Genomic DNA, 22523 nt, shown 5'->3' with positions numbered 1-22523 from the left:
GGGTGGATGACTGATTAAATTAATGAATGGAAAAATATTTATCAGACTCCTACCATGTTCTGCTATGTATATTTTACATATAAATATATATAATATGTTTATTTATTTATTTTTATTTCTGATACTGAAGATACAAAAATAACACAGCAAGATAGATCCCATTTTCTAGGTACTCACATTCTAAATGGAGAAAACAACACATAGAAAAAAAATTCAGATATGGGGAGAATGGTGAACTCCAATAATCCTTAGGTTACATCAGCAAGTCTGATATAAATTTAGGAGTTCTGAAACTCATAAAGATAGAGAATATAGAAAAAGACTTGGATCTATTTAGGAGGCAATGGCAAGGCATATAAGAAAGTCAGTCTGACAATTCTCCATTTCATCAAAAAGAATAGAACGGATGGTCGCTTATCCTCTTTTTTTCTTTCTTTTTCTTTGTTTGTTTGTTTCTTACTTTGCTTTCTTTGCTATTCATTATGTGTGTTCATTGTGGAACTAATATTGTTGGGGAAGCAGTCAAGCTTTAAATATAGAGTTTAGGATCTTGTATCCCTCCTATCATGAAACTGTGATCAAAAGTTAGATTAAAATGGAAATCTCATTCCCTATACTAGTAGTATTTAAGGCAATAGATAGATATAATCCTAACCTAATACCCCATTTCTCTGAAGAGACCAATAGTAACCTGTCATTCTAACTCCCTGTTTCCCCTCCTAGAAGTTATTAACTTGGAGAAGGGTGGGGCAGAAAAGGCTAGAAATGTCTATCCTGACTCCCTTCCATCCAATAACAGTCCTTGCAACATGGCAGTCACACCACATGTGGGAACCCAAGGAATCTGAACTTTGTTCAATAGGTCATTGGGTACCACTGATTGTTTTTAACAGAAGTGTGATGTGACCATATGTGTATGGAACAAAGATTATTCCAGAAAATTGTAAAGGACAGATTAAAAGAGGGAGGGATGAATACAGGAGGCAGGATAAGAAAACTATTGTTGTAGTAAGAGGAAGTGATAATGAATGGGATGAACTGACTGAAGACCTCTCATAAGGATGTGGCTTTGACCTGTGTCCTAATTGTGACCTGAGACTTGAAAGTTGGGTAGGAAGTTGGGGGACAGGGAAGTTTCTGCATTAGAGTCTATATAATCTTGTGTTTCATACCTTGCACTTTGCACTCCTCTACTGACAACACTTTATCTGTTGGGAGTTGCCCTTTCTCCTGAGATAATAGTAAAGTCCTTTTTGTTTTTAACCTTGAGAATCACTGATTTTAATTTGGATAAGGGTCGCTGTTTCACACAGTTTTGGGGGCTCTTTCTGGGATATTTCATGAAGGTCTCTCCCATTCTGAATCCTTGGGCAGATGCCCTCCAGATAGTTCTCTGGTGGTCCTTGGGCTCAGTTTGGGAACTGCTGTACCAAGCAGATCAATTCTTAAAGGGACACACCAGAGAAAGCAAAAATAAAAGTAATCAATCTAGCAAAGATAGGGGATTAATTTCACTCAGGAGATAAATCAGTGGAGTTAGGTTAAGTTGTGGACACAATTCAGGACACAAGAAACTAGTGAAGGGGGAGAGACTTTAAACATTTATAGTTTCCACAAGAGTGATCCTCTGTCCCTTTGGTAAGATCTAGTGAGTCTTGTGTTAGAATCCTTACAAAGTGATTAAGTCAGTTGCGTAATTTAGCGTGGTACTTAGCAAATTCTCTAACTCTCTAATGTATTTAAGTACTCACTGGAATTCACAAGTATGGGAGATTCACAAATTTGATTTTGTAACTTTATGAATTCACACCTCCCTTAATCCTACTCTCAGAGGAGGAGTCAGCCTTTGAGAGAGCATAAAAACAGATGAGCTCAGTCAGCAGGATGAGTTGAAAAGATTCAGAGTGGAGGAGAGTCAGTTCAGAAGAAGCCACTAGTTGGAGTTCAGCTAGAGCCAGAAACCACTTCGGAAGATTGAAAGCCCTTGAGTAGTTGAGGCAGAGGCAGAAGCAAAGGACAAGCTGCAAGAGCTCTTGGAATCAAGGAAGGAGAAAATAAAGGTTTGGATTTTATCAGCTGGCTGTATTTGAGGTGATTATTACTTTGAACTGAAATTAAGGCTGCCTCCAGAAAACCTCCCCAAGAAACCTGCTCCCAGAGAACCATCATATATTATATAAAAGAAGAGAACACCACAGTTCTGCATCAAAAAGGACAAGATACGTGAACAATGGGAAAGGAACAATCAAAAATAGGCTATTAAAACCTATCTAGTGCCCCAGAAGATAACCCTTTTACAGGAAGGACAAAAATGAAATTATTAAATACTGGGGGGTTTTGTTGTTGTTTTTCAGACACTCTGCTGGGAAGAACTGTTGATCCTCCGGGTCTTGTGGTTTTAAAACTATGTTCTATTCCTAATGTGACTTGGGAAATAGAGAGAAATAAAATCTTTCCCCCTTCCCTATCACATGTGTTTAGGGAAGAGTATAAATTTGGGGCCAGAGATAGGAGTTATTGTAAAGATTATGGAAATCTAAGATGGTGAAATTTTTGAGTGATTTTCCACCAAAAATATGACCTAAATTTGCTCATTTAAATTTAATTTTTTTATTATTAAAATTACTTTCAATGGATGCATTTGGGAATAAGATTATAGAAATGTGTGTGAATTAATATTGAAGTATTACTATTAGAAAAACAAAGTTCTCTGGTAACTTACCTAAAAAGATCACATGTTTATATCTCCTAATTAATATGGAACATACTATGTTGCTTGCTAAATTGGATACTGGGCAATTTGTAAAAATTATATGAGCTATCCTTTAAAATTTTGTTAGTTTTGCTAGACATAAAGTATAAATTTTGTGAAACTTAGCTCAAAATTATTGAAATATTATCTATATTCTGAATCTTGAAGGTTTCTCTTGTTGTTTCCTTTTATATTTAAAGGGTAGAGTTTATAAAATTTTATAGGAAAAAGGTGGTTTAAAAGCAAGAAAGGTTGGTTGGGAAAGCAATTGATAAGTTCGAAGATCTTGAAGGAAAAGTTTCTTTCTTTCTCCAAGCCTCACTAACCCTTCTCCTTGCTGAAAGGATAGTTGAAAGGGATAGAGAAGGAAAGAAAATATATTTCACATAGTGAAGATGTTAAAAGCAAGTAGAAGAAATCATGGAAAGGATTTGATCAGAATAAGAAAAAAAAGAAAAATGGAAAGGAAACTCTAATTGAAGAATCTGAGAGTTTGGGGAAACTTTAGGGAAATAGAAAAGCAGTTAACTGCTGCTTTTAAAACTCTGGCAGCAAACAGCCTACTTTTGCAGGTACTTAACCCTTTCCTGGTTCACAAAAGGAAGGAAAAGGGTTAGAAGATAGTGAAACAAGCAAACAATCAAAAAACCTGACATATTTCTGTAGACCTATAACTGGTCAATTTGAATCTACAGAAATTGTTAAAGTTATAGAACTGCTAAAAATTTTAGCAGATTCTGAGATTTTTGAGACTAATGATTAAGTTGTTTGGCACTCTCTGTCTGCTAAATTGAATTAGTCTATTGCATTTTTAAGTAGGCCTAAATTACATGACTAAGCCTTCTGAGGGCCTGAATCAGAGCCTTACAGAAAAACTGCAAACAAAGAAAAAGGAAAAAAATAAACAACTCTGAAGGATATTGGTATATTGGTAATTACCCGATGAGAGGGTAAGGGTTAAATAAGGCCATGACTAGGAAGATTTTAGCTGTAAATCATTGGGAATTCTCAAGCAATATGTGGTATCTTTTTAAGAAAATTTGGAAATGAAGAGCCAAGACGGCAGAGTGGAGGCAAGAACACACAGACCTCTCCTCCAGGCACTCCAAATTCCACTGGGTCATGACTCTGAACAGATTTTGGAGTATCAGAATACCCAGAAGAAAAATTGGTACATAGGGATATGTGTAATTGAAAAAGAAATATATGAAAGGTGTGTTTGATTTGTCTAAAGATAAATAAAAAGGTATTAAGAAGATGTTCTTTGGGAGGGAGGGAGCCTGGCTCCAGAATATTCAAGTTAAATTTTACTAAAATGACACCAGTGGGAAAACTGAGATATTTACTGGTTATAGTGGATCTTTTGATAGTGTAGGTGGAAGCTTTCCCCTAAGCTCTGATACCTTAAGAGGGGTTGGAAGAATAATATTGGACCAAATTGTACCTAACTATGACCAATGATTCTGATAATGGAACATGCTTTACTTCTAAGGTTTTATAAGAAATGATGGGGAGGGGGCAGCAAGGTGGTACAGTGGATAGAGAACCAGCCCTGAAATCAGAAGGACCTGAGTTCAGATCTGGGCTCAGACACTTAACACTTCCTATCTTTGTGACCCTGGGCAAATCACTTAACCCCAATTGCCTCAGGGGAAAAAAAATGATGGGAAGACGTTGCAAAAGGAATGGCAATTCCATAAACCTGGGCACCTGCCCTCATCAGGGAAAGAGGAGAACAAAATTACAAAGAACAAATTACCTTGAACCAAATGTTTGCCTTTTGCTTTGATAAAGACTTAGAACTGTCTCCAGAAGTGATCTGGGCTTTTCCAAATGAAATGTTGTTCTTTGATTTAATTTATTTGGAAGGGGAAAGGGAAATGCCCTCTGGTGAAAGGATGGGTTTCTGAAGAATTACAAATATTGCGCACTCATCCATTTCAGCCTCCCAGTGCGACTGCTGATTCAGACACTACCTTTTGAATTTGCAGTTCCAAGAGACTGGGAGTCCGGAAAGATCAGGAGGAAAGGATGACTAAGACTCAGTCTCGGAGTACAGAAAGATGGACTCATTACACCAGGGTTAAGGACCTGTGGAGGAAGCTCAAGAATGGCTACAACAATTTATAATGTCTAAATTGACTTTGCCACAGGACAATTATTAGGAATGTTTTGGTGAGAGGGAGATTACAACACTGAAAAAAATAACAATATTACGTTGTACCTATTTTTATATTTCTAGAAAAATTCAGAAACTCCTCAATTAGAAGTGGAATCAATACTTTTAGGATAAAGAAATTAGGGGACTTCGGGCCAAGATGGCAGAGAGGAGACACACAGCTGGGTAAGCTCCACGTTTTCTCTCAGAATTCATTTTCCCCATGAAAGCCTCTGAATTAATGCTTGACTGAAAAAAAAACCCACAAAGGCTTACCAAGAGAAGACATTCTTGAAATTCGCCAGGAAAGGTCTGTTTTTGCTTGAGGGCGGGGACAGTTTTAGATGGGGCAGGTGTTGGTGCCAGAACACAGCAGGCAGTTCACACTGAGCAGACTGAGGCTGGGGTGATCCTCAGCTGTCTCTACTGGGAGAGATTTGTTAAGGATTGACATTTGCCCTGGTAGCAAGTCAGTAGCACAGCAGAGAAGCTAAAACACAGAGGGTGAAGAATACAACCCCTGAACAGCTGGGAGTCTCTTGGGACCTGCCACCCTTTTTACCCATATAGTGCCTCTGTACACTTTGAGTCTGTACACGCCAGGCGCCATCTCTGTCCCAGTCAGGGCCTCACTGCTGCCCCTATAGTCTGTAGAGAAGGTAGGTAACACCATCCAGCCCAAAAAGAAAGCAGATTCTTTTGGTTTTTTTTTTCTTTTTTTTCTTTGCGGGGTTGTCTTGATTCTTCTCTGACAAACAGCAAAAACAGTAACTTTAACCATTGAGAGCTTCTATGGATAGAGAGCTGACTCTAAACCCTGAGGAGACCTCCAGATGAATCAAAGAGGAGATCATCATCTCAGCACAGATGAATCTCATATTAGCTCAGCAAGGCCTCACAAGAGAGCTAGAAGAAATGAAAAGAAAGGGTGGCTTGGCAAGAGAGTCTGAGGAAGTCATCCCACTCATTTAAAGACAGAGGATAAAGAAATCAAATCGTTGACAAATAGGATTAGTGTAATGGGAAAAGGAAAATAGCTCTAAAAATAAATTGGCGCTGAAAATCTCATATAAAAGGACTCACTTAAAAACTCAATTTAATACAATGAAAGAATTTTAAAGATGGAATGAAGAAAATATCGCTGAAAATGAACTAACAAATGGAATTACGACTTGAGGAGACAACAAGAATCAGTCAAGCAACTAAAAAATCAAAGGAATTAAAAATGAAACACCTTCTGGGAAATACTTTTGGAAAATAGATCTAAGAGACAATTTGAGAATTATTGACCCCAGAAAAAGTATGATGAAAGATTTTAACACTATTTTTCCAGGAAATTATCAAAGAGAACTGCCCAGAAGTCACAGAAAGAAGATATAGAAAGGACTACTGTCACCCTACCAGTATCCAAACCACATTGAGAATGAACCAAATGAAGAAAAACATTGCAAGCAGCTAGAAACCCAATTCAAAATATAGAGGAGCCATTAAGGATTACCCAGGATCTATAGCATCCACATTGCTAAAAGGATCGAATTTATACATATTTCTAGATTCAAGAAATGAAGCCATTTCTAATAAACTACCTTGATTAGAAAATTAAATTTCCACAACTCTGAGGTGTACCTTTCATGCCTCCAGATTTGCTAAGATGATAGGAAGAAATGATAAGTGTTGGAGTAAATGGGAAACCTGGGATACTACAATGTTGGTGAGTTGTGACCTAATTCAACCATTCTGGAAAGCAATTTGAACCATAATTTAAAAGACTATCAAACTGTGTATACCTTTTTGATCCAGCAGCATCTCTATTAGGCCTATGGTCAAACAGGTCATAAAAGGGTATATGTACAAAATATTTAGAAGATCTTTTGTAGTGAAAGAACTGAAACTGAGGATGCCTCATCAATTAAGAATGGCTGAATAATTCTATATGGCACACATGGTTCTATAAGAAATGATGAGCAGGTTGATTTTAGCATCTTGGAGAGCCTCATGAACTGATGCTAACAAAGCAAGTAGAAACAAGGAAACATTGTACATCAGCAACAAGATTATGAGATTACAACTAATGGACTTTGGCTCTTTTTCAAATGTCATAGATATCTCAGCAATTTAATAGACTTGTAATGGAAAGAGCCATTCATCCAGAGTAAAGGACCACGGTGATTGAATACGACACAACATAGTGTTTTGTATCTTTTGTTATTGTTGTAGCTGTTTGTTTTTTTCTTTCCTTTTGATCTGATTTTTTTTGCGTGTGCCTAAGATAAATGGGAAATATGATTAGAAGAATTGTACATGTTTTGGCCTATATTGGATTACTTGCCGTCATGAGAGGGAGGAGGGAAATTTTGGAACATAAAGTTTTAACTATCTTTGCATGTATTTCAGAAAAATTAAAAGCCAATTTACTTTTTAAAATCAAACAAAGTAAACAAAAAAGAAAAATATATCCTACCACCAAACCATACCACATAATTTTGCACTCATGAAGCTTCTTCACTTCAAGAGGCAGCATGGATTACCACATAGATTCTCTCAAAAATATAATCAATCCAATCATAGAAGGGAAAAAGATACAATACAAAGAAATAAACATTTGACTCCTAAATTTTAAGTGGCTTGATTTCATAGCAATTAATGAGATCATTTGAATTCAGAACTATAGGTATTTCTAATGTTTAATTAGGAAAGGACTGGTAAATTGTCAAGCATTTAACTAATTGACAAAAAAAAAATCTGTAACTAAACTTTCTAGCCATAGGAGTGTCTTTAGTGTAATTGATTGTTTTTATATTTTTTCTATAATAGTTGATAATCATGGACCTCTTAAAAATACAATTTTTGCGCTTCCCTAGAAAGATATTCGGGAAAACAAATTTTTATTTATTTTACCTCAAATGTCATCATGTTTATATTTTGTCTGTCTTATCTTATGAGACTAAAGCTAGCGCTATTTTCAGTTAATAATGTAAATGAACATTAAGGAATCTACTGAAGATCACTCACAACTGGAACAAATTTAATATATTCAATAGATACCAGTGTCTTCCCAAGAAAAGAAAAAGGAAAATATATATCTATTATTTCTCAAGGAAGAAAAAGCAGCTCTCACATAAAACCATTTCTTCCAAATAATTCTTTTTTATTTAATTGTGTGTGTCTGAAAGTCCTTCTTCCCTACAGCCCCTTCCCCAGTCATTTGAAAGCAACCAAAGTGATACTCACATAAATAAGAAATCATGCAAAACATTTTCACATTAGCCATGTTAGAAAAAGCAAAAGAATAAAGTATAAAATACTTAAATCTGAACTCAAAATTTATCAATTCTTTTTTCTTGAATATGATAGCATTTTTATCATGAACCTCTGGAACTATCATTGGATCACCTATTAATCAGAATAGCTGTTTCTTCAGAGTTGAGACAGTTACCATAATACAATGTATAATATGTAAAATATTCTCCTGATTCTGCTCACTAAATTTTGTATCAATTCATATTAAGTCTTCAGGTTTTTCTTGAACCTCCCAACTCTAGCACAAAATAGTTCACTACAATCATATATTCATATACTACAATTTTTCATTCCCACTAATGGACATTTCAATTTCTAATTCTTTGACACCACAACTATTAGAAATATTTTTACATATAAGTCTTTTTTAATTGCTTTGACCTCTTTGAGATATAGATCTAGTCATGGTATTTCTGGGTAATAGGGTATGCTTTCACCTTTTATAGCTTTTTGCCCAGTTCCATATTGTTTTCCAAAATGTTTGGACCAATTTACAATTTAGTATATATATAATTTCCACATTCCTTCCCATGTTTGTTGGTTTTCCTTTTGGTCATCTTGAATAATATGATAATGGTGAAATGGTTTTACTTACTCTCAGAGTTGTTTTTAATTTATAATGTCTCTATCAGTGATTTAGGAGAATTTGTTTATGCAAACTTTAAATTTCATCCTCTTACTCTCTTGTTTTGTCAAAATTTTTCTTTTATCCATAGATTTGAAAGGTATTTTTTTCATAATCTCTTAATTGCTTATGACATCATTCTTTATGTCTAAATCACATACCCATTTTGACCTTATCTGTACTGTAACATGACATCTATGTCTAGTTTTGTCAAACCATTTTCCAGTTCTCCCAACAATTTTTGTCAAATAACAGTTCTCCTCCCAAGTTTGTACCAGGTTTACCAAACAGTAAATTACTATGGTCATTAACTTCTCTATGTATGGTACCTATTTCACTAATCAACCACTCTACAGCTTAGCTAATACCAGATTGTTTGGATGATTAGTACTTTGTAATGTAATTTTAAATTTGGTACTTCTAGGCCACCAGCCTTCATATTAATATTCAGTAATTCTTTTTATATTCTTAACTTTTTGTTCTTCCAGATAAATTGTTATTTTTTTTTTTTTTTTTTAAATAATTCTTTGGTACTTTGATAAGTACATTGAGTAAGTATATTAATTTAGGTAGAATTGTTATTTGATATTATACTGGCTTACCTATCAATGAGCAATGAATATTTCCAGGAATTTATATGTCTTTATTTAAATCCCTTTTATATGCATCTTGTAATCAAAGGTTTCCTGGACTTTCTGTGGTTTTAGGATTTCTGACCAATTTGATAACTTCCACTTTTCAGTTTGAAGTGCAAAGTCATGAGTACTTTATCAAAAGCAGTTATCTCATTCTCTAAAGAAAAGAGGCTTTTCAAAGACATTTTGCAAACCACTGAGATGAATTTGGGCAAAACACATTCAATTGTGTTTTAAGAGACTGGGTTCCTACTACAGACCTACGGCTAATGTAAGTATATGACCTTGGCTTATTCATTTCATCTTTCTTCTCAGTTTCTTTCATCTCTAAAATGAGAATATTGAAGCAGATAATCTGAAAGTCGTCACCTATAGGTTTTACAAGAAATGGAGCAATGGCACTTCACTCTGAAGTTGCTCAAGGGCTTTGATCTTGACAAAATCATGTTTTAAACAATCAAGTTAAGCAGAAAATATAGCATGTGAGAAATCTTCTGATTTTGTTATAGCACATAAATCTACCACTGTATCTCACTATCAGTTTTAAAGCTATAGTTTCAGTGTATGAATATGCACAGATAATAAAGATCATGCACAACTGTTCTTGTTTTTATTGTTTTTTCGAGACACACATGGTACATATATATATATGCTCATGTATATACATGTTTGTGTATAAATGCATGTATGTAAATGCAGTATATGGAAACTCTTTGATGGATGCTCCACCTTTTGCCCACTTGCCCCTCTGTCCCATCTTGCCCATGCCTTCCTATATGGGAAGACACCTTAATATATATATTGAATTACTATCTGCAAAGGGCTTAATTAGGCTGAAGTCTAGTTATTCCTGCAGTTCTGAAACCAGTTCTGGAGAGTTTATATTTTTAAAATACAGTCCTAATATAAAAAGTTCAATCTGTTTAATAAAAATTTTAATACATTCAATCTTTGATTTAATTCAACAAGTATTTTTAAATTTTTTATTTTGAAAAAAATTTTCACACATATCTCTTGCACTCACTTGTTCCAACTTTTATCCCTTTCTCCTCTACCCTCCCAGATGGCAAGTCCTATACATGTTAAATATGTCATAGTATATCCAAGACACAATATATGTGTGCAGACTCCGAATAGTTGTCTTGTTGCACAAGAATGATTCAGAAGGAAAATCAACTGGGGAAGAAAGACAAAATGCAAACAGTTTACATTCATTTCCCAGTGTCTTTCTTTGGTGTACTCTGCTTCATCCTTTTGTCAATTGAAACTGAGTTAGACCTTCTTTGTCAAAGAAATCTACTTCCATTAGAATACATCCTCATACAGTATCATTGCTGAAGTATATAATGACCACCTTGGTTCTGCTTATTTCACTTAGCATCAGTTCATGTGTTCCACCAAACTTCGTATTCATCCTGTTGGTCAAGTTTTACAAAACAATAATATTCCATAAAGATTCATGGCACTACAATTTACCCAACCATTCTCCAATTGATGGGCATCCATTCATTTTCCAGTAATACAAAAAGGGCTGCCACAAATATTTTGGCAGATACAAACCCCTTTTTCTTCTTTAGAATCTCTTTGGGGTATAAGACCAGTGGAAACACTGCTGGATCAGGGTATGCACAGTTTGATCACTTTGGGGGCATAATTCCAGATTGTTCTGCACACTTGATCTATTCATAACCCCAACCAACAATGTACTGTGTGTCCCAGTTTTCCCACATCCCCCATTCATTTTCCTATCACCTTAGCCAATCTGACAGGTATCCTAGACAATCTTAATTTGCATTTCTCTTGACTGAAAGATTGGGAACACTTTTCAGTAGAGGAAACACTCAATTTCACCATCTGAAAATTGTCTCGTTCATATCCTTTGACCAGCTTCTTATCACTGGAAATTGATTGATTTCTATAAATCAGAGTCAATTTCATATATTTTGGAAAATGAGTGTCTTTGGTCAGAACCTTTAACTGTAAAAGATGTTTCAAATTTGTTAAGCCCTTCAATCTTGTTTCTGCATTAGTTTTATTGCATAAAGGCTTTTTAATTACACCCACCTTTCTATTTTATGATCAACAACTTACCTCTCACAAATCTGAGAGAAAACCATCCTATGTCTCTAATTTATTTTTAATCTTGTTCTTATGTCAATCATGGACCATTTGATTTTATTGAGAAGTTTTCTAGTCTCCAAGAGATCTTGCAGTTTTGTCCTTGCTCTTGCCTCTGCTTTCAGTCTCCAGTCAGCCTGATTTCAGGCTTCAACTTCCAGTCTGTGCCGGTAGTCTTTTCTTCCGAGTGCCTTCTCAGAGCCCTGTTACGTTCCGAAGAGCTCCTCTTATTGCTCCAAGAGCTTCCTCTTACTGCCACTGCAGTTAATCACCCTGGAGGAGAGGATTCAATATTCCAGAGTGCCTGGTCCCAAGGGGAGGTGTATACTCTACTAGCCCCTGAAACCTGTGTGAACTCCATTGAGTACTTAGATACTTGATTCTAAAGGTGCGAACACAAGCATTGTCTTTAACCAGTCCACCATATCTTTTGTTTCAAGTTCTGGCCCAAAATCAGATCAAATCAACTCCAATGTCTTCACATTTTGTAAAAGATTCCAACTGATCTTATCTCGGTATACTGTGTTAAGTGTGGGTCCATGCCTAACTTCTGCCATTCTAATTTCAAGTTGTCCCAGCAGTTTTGTCAAATAATGAATCCTTATCCCAAAAGGTGGGATCTTTTGGGTTTATCAAACACTAGATTACTATAGTTGACTATTTTGTCTTGTAAACTTAACCCATTCCACTGATCAACTCAATTCCACTTTTAGCTTTTAGCAACAAATATTGGTGACTGCTGCTTTATAATACAGTTTTGATCAAGCACAGCTAGCCATCTTCGTTTGATTTTTTTTTCATTAATTCTCGAGATCTTTCGGATTTTGTATACCCTTCCATATGAAAAATTATTGATATTTTTCTAGATCATTAAAATTTTTCTTGGGAGTCTGATTGAAAGTAGCACTAAATAAATAAATTAATTTAGGAATATTATATAATCTTTATTATATTCGCTTACCTTATCCAAGAGCTCTTAATATTTTTCCAATTATTTAAATCGGACTTTATTTGTGTGAAAAATTTTTGTAATTTTGCCCATAATTCCTGACTTTCCCTTTGGTAGATAGATTCTAAATATTTTATGCTATCGACAAAATATTTTGAATGAAATTTCTATATCTCTTGCTGTTGATTTTACAGGATGTATAAAAATGCTGACGATTTATGGGATTTATTTTGTATCCTGCATCTTTAAGTAGTTATAGATCTTTCTAATAGCATTTAGTAGAATTTGGGCTCCTCTATACTATCATATCATCTGCAAAGAGTGATAGTTTAGTTTCAATATCTACTCTATTCCTTTTAATCTCTTTTCTCGACTTTATTGCCTAGGCTAGCATTTCTAATGGATAATATTGAATAATAATGGTGATAGTGGGCAACCTTGCTTTACCTAGATCTTATCGAAAGGTTCCAGTTTTCCCAGCTGCACATGATGCTTACTGATGGTTTTAAATATATGCCCTTGATCATTTTAAGGAAGAGTCCATTTATTCCCATACTTTCAAGTATTTTTTTTTTTTTTTTAAGGAATGGATGTTGGATTTTATCAAATGCCTTTTCTGCATCTATTGAGATGATCATATAGTTTTTGTTAATTTGGTTATTGATAAAGTCAATGATGCTAATAGTTTTCCTAATATTGAACCAGTTCACCCTGTATAACCACGGTCATATCGGTATTTATCCTGGGGATGATTTCTATAACTTTTGCTAATATTTTATTTAAGATTCAGTATCAATATTCATTAGGGAGATTGGTCTATAATTTTCTTTCTGTTTTCTAACTCACCGGTTTAGTATCCTGCAATTATTATCTATGTCATAAAGGAATTTGGTAGGACTATTTCATTCCCTATTTTTCAAATAGCTTTATAGCATCAGTAATTGTTCATGTTTGGTAGTGAATCTACCATGTAAATCCATTTTGTCTAGGACTTCAGGGAGTTTATTAATAACTCTGTTCATTTCTTTTTCAGGCGGCACTATTTAACAAATTTAATTCTCCTCCTGTTAATCTGGAAAGTTTATATTTTTGGAGTATTATTCATCCATTTCAATTTCTAGGTTTATCAAATTTATTGGTATAAAGTCATAAAAAGTAACTCCTTATTATTGTTCTAATTTCTTCTAAATTGGTGGAAAGTCTCCTTATCGCCAAGATCAACAATTTGATTTCCTTTCCTTCCTTTATCTAATCAGATTTACCGTTTTATCTATCTCAGTGATACATCCCACAAATTTTGCTATGATGTCTCATTATTGTCATTACCTTGAATGAAATTATTAATAGTGTCCATAATTTGCTGTTTCACCCAATCATTCTTTAAGATAAGATTATTTAGTTTCCAATTACTTTTTGATCTGTTTACCCCTAATTTTTGTTGAATGTAGTTTTTATTGCACCATGATCTGAAAAGAAAGCATTTACTATTTCTGCCTTCCTGCATTTAATTTTGAAGTCTTTATGTCCTAATACATGGTCAATTTTTGTATACGTTCCATGAACTGCTGAGAAGAAAGTATACTCCTTTCAGTCACCATTCAGTTTTCTCCAAAGATCTATCATATCTAATTTTTCTAATATGCTATTTACCTCTTTAATTTCTTTCCTATTTGTCTTGTGGTTTGATTGGTCTAATTCTGAGAGTGCAAGATTGAGATCTCCCACCATTATAGTTTTACTGTCTATTTCTTCTTGCAACTCTCTTAAATTCTCCTTTAGGAAGTTAAATGCTATACCACTTGGTGCATATATGTTTAATACTGATATTGCTTCATTGTCTATAGTACCCTTTAGCAAGATATAGTTTCCTTCCTTATCTGTTTTGATTAGATCAATTTTTGCTTTTGCTTGATCAGAGATAAGGATGGCTACCCCTGCTTTCTTGATTTCACTTGAAGCATAATAGATTCTGCTCCAGCCTTTTACCTTTACTCTGTATGTATCTCCCTGTTTTAAATGTGTTTCCTGTAAACAACATATTGTAGGGTTCTGGCTTTTGATCCAGTCTGCTATCTGCCTCCACTTTATGGGAGAGTTCATCCCATTCACATTTACAGTTAAAATGACTAATTGTGTATGTCCTGCCATCCTAATAACCCAAGATTATGCTTTCCTTTTTCTTGCCCCCCTTACCCCTTTCCCTAGTATTGTGGGATGTAGTTTCCTTCTTTTTATCTCCCCTTTTCCCTTTTTCTGACACTATCCCCTTTCCATTTATACTTCCCTTTTTTATGTTATATCTGTAAAATCAAATTATACATCTGGTTTTTATGTATATTCACAATAGTTCTCAAGAGTTCCTTTTACCTTTTTCTACTTCTCTTGAGTCCTGTGGTTGGAGATCAGATTTTTTTGTTTAAATCTGTTTTTTTTTTTTCCCTTAGAAACACATGGAATTCCACTGTTTCATTAAATGTCCATCTTCTTCCATGGGAAAAAAAATTCTCAGCTTAGCTGAGTCGTTTATTCTTGGCTGCGATCCAACTTCTTTTGCCTTTCAGAATACCAGATTCCAGGCCCTTCGATCCTTTAATGCCGAGGCAGCCAGATTTGAGTGACCCTTATTGTGGCACCTCGGTATTTGAATTGTTTTTTCCTGGCTGCTTGTAATATTTTTAATTTAATCTGAAGATTCTGAAATTTGGCCACAATATTCCTTGGAGTTTTTATTTTAGGGTCTTTTTCAAAAGGTGTTTGACGGATTCTTTCAATATCTATTTTACCTTCCACTTCTATTACTTCTGGGCAGTTCTCTTTGATGATTTCCTGTATAATAGTATCTAGGGTCTTTTTTTCATCAAAATTTTTGTGTTGTCCAATGATCCTCAGGTTATCTCTCCTAGATCTATTTTCCAGGTTTGTTGTTTTTCCAAATAAATATTTGACATTTTTTCCTAATCTTGCTTTTTTTGGTTTTGCTTGACTGATTCTTGATATCTCAATGAATTAGTCATTTCTATTTGTTCAGTTATGACTTTTAGTGAGTTATTTTCTTCAGTAGCTTTTTTTTTTTACTTCTTTTTGTATATGTCCAATTGAGTTTTTAAAATGAGTTGTTTTGCTCTATGTAATTTTTTTTCCATTTCACTGATTTTTTTTTAAGTGAGTTATTTTCTTTTTCCAATTCACAATTCTGAGTCCTTGCACTTCTTGGGAGTTTTTTACCTTTACAAATTCACATTTCAGGTAGTTGTTGCTCTCTTTCATATTTTCTCTTTCCTTTCCCCATTTTATTTCTAGTTCTCTTTTAAGGTTTTTAATAGTCTCTTCTAGGAGAGCCTTTTGTATTGGGGACCAACAATTGTCTCCAGACTGTCTGCTAATAGTCTCCTCAGGGTGAAAAAGCTGCTCTCTTTCTGTATAGAAACTATCAATCGTCCTTTTGATTTTTTTTTTTTTTTACTCATTTTTTAAAGCCTGTAGGGAGTGCCTTCAGGGTTATGAGGTTACTAGCTTTCTCTGCAGAGCAGTGATAGGTGCATGGACTGGTAGCTGTTCTGCCAACCGGCTACAAAGAGCAGTGAGTTACAGGAGTGCTCTGGGAAAGAGTTACCCAGAAGTAACTCAGGCCTGCAGGGCCGAGCTGGGAAAGTGCCCTGCAAAGAACCCCAGCAGTGTGTGTTAACCACTGCCCCTGGGGTTAGATGCGGAGCAGTGAAATTTTCACTACCCCAAGCCAAATCCTGCCCTGGGGCTGTGGGTATTATAGGCTGAGCAGTGAAGAACCCTGCAGGGACAGGAAGTGTCTGGGACCCAGGAAGAACAGTCTGCTGAGGAAGTTCTATTGCCCCAGGCTGAGCCCCACTCTGTGCAAATTAAAGGCTGCCCCGGGGTGTGCCCCCCTGCCTTGCAGATTTGTACCTGCCCCCACAAAAGCCCCAAACTGCAGGATGTGGCTGCAGGGCTGTGTTACAGTCTGCCTGAGTCACTTCCCATTTTGAGTAGTTACAGCCAGATCTCATTAGGTTCTGGCGTTTTTAAGAGTACCCTCTGTTCTAGGCTTTAATTTCTCTGCCAGTTTACTGTTTTGTAATCAAGGCAGAGCAGTTAGCCTACAGCAGAGTCATCTCTGTAGCTTCTCTAGCCATAGAGATTACCCTTGCCCCTGTTCTGCCCAGGATTCTCCCTGCCTGCGCTGATCTATTCCTGGCTCCTCAGGACAAACCTTTCTTGGTGATCTTCCAAATTGTCTTTGGCTGGTAAATTGTGTGCTTCTAAACGTCATGAATTTTAGCACTATTTTTGAGAGTGAATTTAATAGTTGGTTGTGAGGGGATGAGAGGAGCTTAGAAAGTCGTGTTAGCCTTCTCTGCCATATTGGCTCTGCCCCTGGAAGTGAGAGTCCTGTATTTTTCAATTTATCAAACACCACTACAAAATTTCACATGAATCCCTATTTTAACTTCATTCAATTATTCTAGCTTGTTAATCTATTGGGGGATTTAAATTTGGTAATTCCAACATAATTTAACTCTGATTTGTGATGACACACAATATCCTATGCAGGGCCTAAGGGGTAATTAAAGTGCAAAAAAATACAGTGCTGTCTCATGCTTGGGTGGAGAGGAGGCATCAGCTGGTGAAGACAACTTTAGATATATTGAGTCTGAATCTAGGGAGACATTCCTTCATTTAAAAATCCCCCTAAATACCTCTGTCTGATCCAGGAATGGCATCAGAATTGTTGGGTTTTTTTTTTGTTTGTTTGTTTGTTTGTTTGTTTTATGTTGCAATCAACCAAAAGCTTACTTCTTTTTTGTCTTTATTTAAATATTTTCTTATTTGTTGTTGTCTTTTCATAGAGTGATACAGATCAGGGCTTCTTAAACTTTTTCAAATCAGGACCCCCTTTTACCCAAAACCTTTTATATGATCTCAGAGATTTAGTTATATAAAATAAGTATACAAACCAGACACTGATTAATAATAAATCATATTTTGCAACCTCCTACATTCAGTTATGAGATCTCATATGGGGTCACGAATTACAGTTTAAGAGACTGGGATATAGATGAAAGGCTGAACTACTATCTATTATAGATAAGTAGAAACTAAGTCTCCTAAATACATGTCCAGTATTCTTTCCATCATACCTCTTGCCAATGAGATTGATAATTTACCATCCCTTGATTCTTCTCTGATCTTTAGCGCTTGAGACCACAACTAGTATTCCTTTTTCCTAAAAAGGGAAGAAAAAAAGATATAAAATGTGCCAAATGTTCATATCAGCACATTTTGCTGTGGATTAGAAACAAAAAAGATGCTGATCAAGTCAAGTATAGCTAAAATGAAACTGAAATACTAGAATTCAGGGAAAAACGCATTTTGTTATGTGAGAAATGAAACCCTTCCAGAGCGGCGCACAGAATGGTACAATGGGAATATGGTCACTAAAGAGTGCAGGTTCACGAACGTCGAGAAAACAATGATGATTTCAGAAGAACAGATAATGTCATATATTACTTACCTCTTGGGAAAGAAATGAGGTAGAACCATTTTGTTTTAACAAGTAATAACCTGTATCATTGTTCTAAATATTTTGATGCTGGTTGTTTATTTTAAGGAAGGTTTGTATATCTTGAGGAGGAGAAAAGAGAAATGTATTGCTATCCAAAATAACATAATGTAAACCCAAGGCCCAAAAAACTTTAGGCCCTGAGAAATGTTAGTTTTAAAGCTAACTCAAATATTAAATCCTCTTCTAAAATGCAGGTTAAATTTTAAATGGAGAATATTCTTTAATGATGGGACGCGGCGTTGCGTTTTGTTATGGAACGGTTGACTCCAGAATCAACATGATTCTGGTCGCGGCACCAGTTCAATCTTGCTAGGAAGGTGAAAAGTAGCCAATCTAAGGCTGAAGAAATATTGTTCAGTATCAGTTTAAAAGCTGTAATCTACAACAAAAGATCCCTAAACTAAATTCCTCCTCTTTCCTTCCCCCACACATGCAAACTAAAAGTTGAATATTTAACATAATTGATTTTCATCACTGGGAATATCTAATCTCAGAATCCTTTGAGCCAGGTATTGAGGCTAATCAGGTCCAGTACCCAGGAAAAATTTGTCCTATATCATTGAATAAGTGATCATTTGGACTTTGATTAAAGGTATCAAATAGATACACTCTTTAAAGCGATCCATTTGTTTTGGTTTGCCAATTCTAATTGTCTAAAGTATTTTCCTTATAATCAGGTGTAAATTTCCCCCTTCTCAAATTTCCAAAACACCTTAGATGCTTTCTTGTACACAAATAGAAATAACACATACTTTCATGTACTAATGCACAAGCACTTGAGGCGGCTGTCTTGTCCTGCCTGCAGGTTTTTCTCTCGGGTTAAATAAATCTGTGACATGAAGTTGAGACTTTTTGTCCTCCTTGTGGCCCTCTTCTGCGCCATTCTTCTGAGTTTGCAATACTCTTCACCACAAATGTGACCTGGGTTCAGATATTTAGTTTCAGCTCTGTCTTTTTGCTTTGGATAAATCACTTAATCTTACTAGAATTAATTTTCTTCATTGCAAAAGGAAGACTTTGGGTGAAGGAATCATACCCTGTTTTCTGCACTTCCATATGCGCTTTGAATTTGAATGAAGGCCAGTATGTCAGATTTTGCAGAATTTGAATCAACAGTTGGAATAAGACTATGGTCTTCCACCCCATAGAGGAAGAAAAAATATGATTTTACCCATTCATTGCTGCAGTATCTCTGTCAGTATATACATTTCTTTCTTTGGCCTGGGTGCAGTAACAGCTGCTACATAATGTCTTGCAGTTAACTATTCTAATAAACAAGTTCGTTGCTCGAAATATACCACCAACTATTATTCAGACAAAATGTAAGTACTATTTAGTAATCAAAGGGGTTCCTTGTTTGTTCCTATTTCATTTTATGAAATAGCTGGAACGTTACATAATCAAGATATTTTCGCTTGATGATTTACTTTAATGACCCCATGAGTATGTAGTATCCTTTTGTGAATTGATTGGATGCCTTACTCCAGTACAACTTGGGGTTAAAATATAAATTCCAATGAGTTTATGATGGCCAATAGTGTTTATAGCAATTTGTGTCAAGTTCTGGGCACTCTGGAATACGAGGAACATCCCATTCTTAACTTTTATGGCATTATTAACATAGGTAATACATTTAGATACCTAGTAAAATGTCAAGAAGCCCATGAGGTTATAAGGAAGGACTATGTATAGAAGATGTCACCTAACCCTTGAAAGAAACTAAGTATCCTTAAAAAGGGAGTATATTTCAGTCATGAGACAAAGCCTATGAAAACCACTCAGCCTGAAAAGTAGAATATAAAAGTATCTAGATGCCAGAGTGAATAGATCAGTGGACCAAAAGTCTGAAAGATCAATTTGAATCCTACCTCAAGGAAAGTTACATAGTTTCTGAATGACTCCGTTTTTTCATTTGTAAAATAGGGATGATAATAGCACCTACTTTTCATTGCTGTTGTAAGGATTAAATGAGATAGTAAAGTTCATTACAAAACCAAACATTAATATCCTATATAAATGCTAGCTATTGTTATATGTTCATATATATATATATATATATATGAACAGAATATTTATTCAGAACATATATATTTTCAGCGAAGAAATGGCTTTGATTAGTTTGGTTAACCAATTTAGCAGCAGTATAACATATGTGAAAGGAGTAGTATAAAATATAATCTGGAAATGTATCAGACTTCTAAAGGGAATTTAAGCATCTCCTCAATGGTGATACACATACCTGTCAATAACAGCTGGCATTGATATAGTATTTTATATTTTTCAAATATATTATTTCACTTAATCCTTGGTGTAGGTGGTACAAGTATAATAATATTATTATAAGAACTCATACTGCAAATAAGGTCATTGAGGCTATAGATATATAACACTGGACTTAATAGAAGTCTAGCATTGTATCAACTGCAGCATTTAACTGTCCCATTTGGTCCCATAGTGGAGTACTACATTATCCCTTTTGGAGGGCATGGAGAAATCAGAGAAAATAAGATTACCAAATGCATGTTTATTCTCCAACTCCTATTCCATGATACCTTGGCCATAATGCTTTTAGGGAATGTTAAGTCATTCATGCCACTAAATTAAATAATGTACAAAATGTGTACAAAGTGAAATAAATCTTTCCTTATTATATTAGCTATAAGGAGGAACATTTAAGTCATTCCTCCATTCTTGTAGATGAACTTAATTTTCTCCTTTCTTATCCCTGTAATAAGAAGGGACACAACTCATAACTATATATTCTTTTAATTATAGGTATACATATAGAATTTTTGAAATGAACCCCTACTTAGGCACTACTTATGGACATGGTCCTATGGTTTAACTTTATTTTTGCATAAAGCTATCTGAACCACTGAAAATGCAAATTTTTAAAAATAAAGAAAACAGCTTTTTTTTTTAAATTGAAGTGAGTCAATCCATTAATACTGTGAATTTTTCTTTTAGGCATCTGATAGGGAAATCGTCTGGGTTATGAGAATCACTGTGTTTCTTTTTGGAGCAGCAGCTACCGCAATGGCCCTGTTAACCAAATCTGTTTATGGACTCTGGTATCTCAGTTCTGACCTTGTTTACATAATAATCTTTCCTCAGCTCTTGTGTGTGCTCTTTATTAAGGGAACCAATACATATGGTGCCTTGGTAGGATATGTGCTTGGTCTCATATTCAGAATAACTGGAGGAGAGCCATATCTTTACCTGCAGCCATTGATCTTATATCCTGGTCATTATCATGATGAAGATGGCATTTATCATCAGAGGTTTCCATTTAAAACATTTGCTATGTCCATCTCCTTCTTGACCAATATCTTCGTCTCTTACCTTGCCAAATACCTCTTTGAAAGTGGAATCCTGCCTTCCAGATTAGACTTCCTTGATGCTGTAGTTGCCAGACACAGTGAAGAGAATAGAGAAGACAATTCTGGTCAAAAATGAAAATATTAAATTAGATGAGTTTGTACCTGTGAAGCCTCAGCAGAGTTTGACTCTCAGCTTAAATTTTACAAATAAAGAGGCCTTCCTTGACATTGCATCCAGCCCATAAGGGTCCAGTACTGAAGATAACTTACAATGATTCCAATGAAATGAAATACTGTTGCCCTCCCTATACATGTTATTGCAATCACATAGACAACAGAGGATGATATGCAGCATTTAAAGAAAAAGATTAAGTATACGTAATTCTTCAGCTCATTATGTAACCAGAGTTAAATACCATTGCACCAATCCAAGCTACATCAAGAGGGATGGATGGGGAGCCTTCTGTGAAAACAATGTTTACATTTGACTGCCACATACATTTCCAGATAATTTTAGAAATTTCCAGGAATAAAATCATATCCTATTGAAAGAGATAGTAGCAAGGGGTTTGAAGAATATTTTTCAAAATGTATGTATTCTGCAGGGTTCATAGGGGGAATAGATGTTTACAATTAGAGAAGCAGCTGGAAGAAAATTAATGATCTTAATCAAAGTCTTGGGAGGTGATGACCCATCCAGAAAAATAAGTAGCCATTATTTTACACTAAGTGAACAGCCTAATGTCACCCCTCAAAAATGTATAGTGAATTAGCCACTCAATTGTTCTGGAAATGAGATTTCAGAAAATTCCATAATTTCTGCTCAAAATAGAAGAGTGAAAGTCTATCAGCTACATAACATAGTTGTCTTTTTCATTTGAGGAGTTTCACAGTAATGGCAGCTAACCTATTGTTCTGAGTCCAGACTCCAGACATAAATTCGTGACTGTGTTTAAGAAGGTGTTTTCTGAGAATTCCAGCCAAGATGGCAGCAAGGAGGCACACAGCTGTGTATAGCTCACATTTTCTCTCAGAATCCATCTCATTACAAGCCTCTCTGGATTAATACTTGCCTGACTGAAAAAAAT

General features: G+C 35.2%; 1 pseudogene; it reads left to right on the top strand.

The window, feature by feature from the left end:
* LOC116422538 overlaps positions 1-22442 on the top strand; it is a 127607-nt pseudogene extending 105165 nt beyond the window's left edge.
* The last annotated feature ends 81 nt before the right edge of the window (positions 22443-22523 follow it).

Source organism: Sarcophilus harrisii, chromosome 3 (assembly GCF_902635505.1).
Source record: "Sarcophilus harrisii chromosome 3, mSarHar1.11, whole genome shotgun sequence".
Lineage (NCBI taxonomy): Eukaryota > Metazoa > Chordata > Mammalia > Dasyuromorphia > Dasyuridae > Sarcophilus > Sarcophilus harrisii.
Note: the sequence above shows the minus strand (reverse complement) of the source record. Positions and strands in the feature narration are given on the sequence as shown.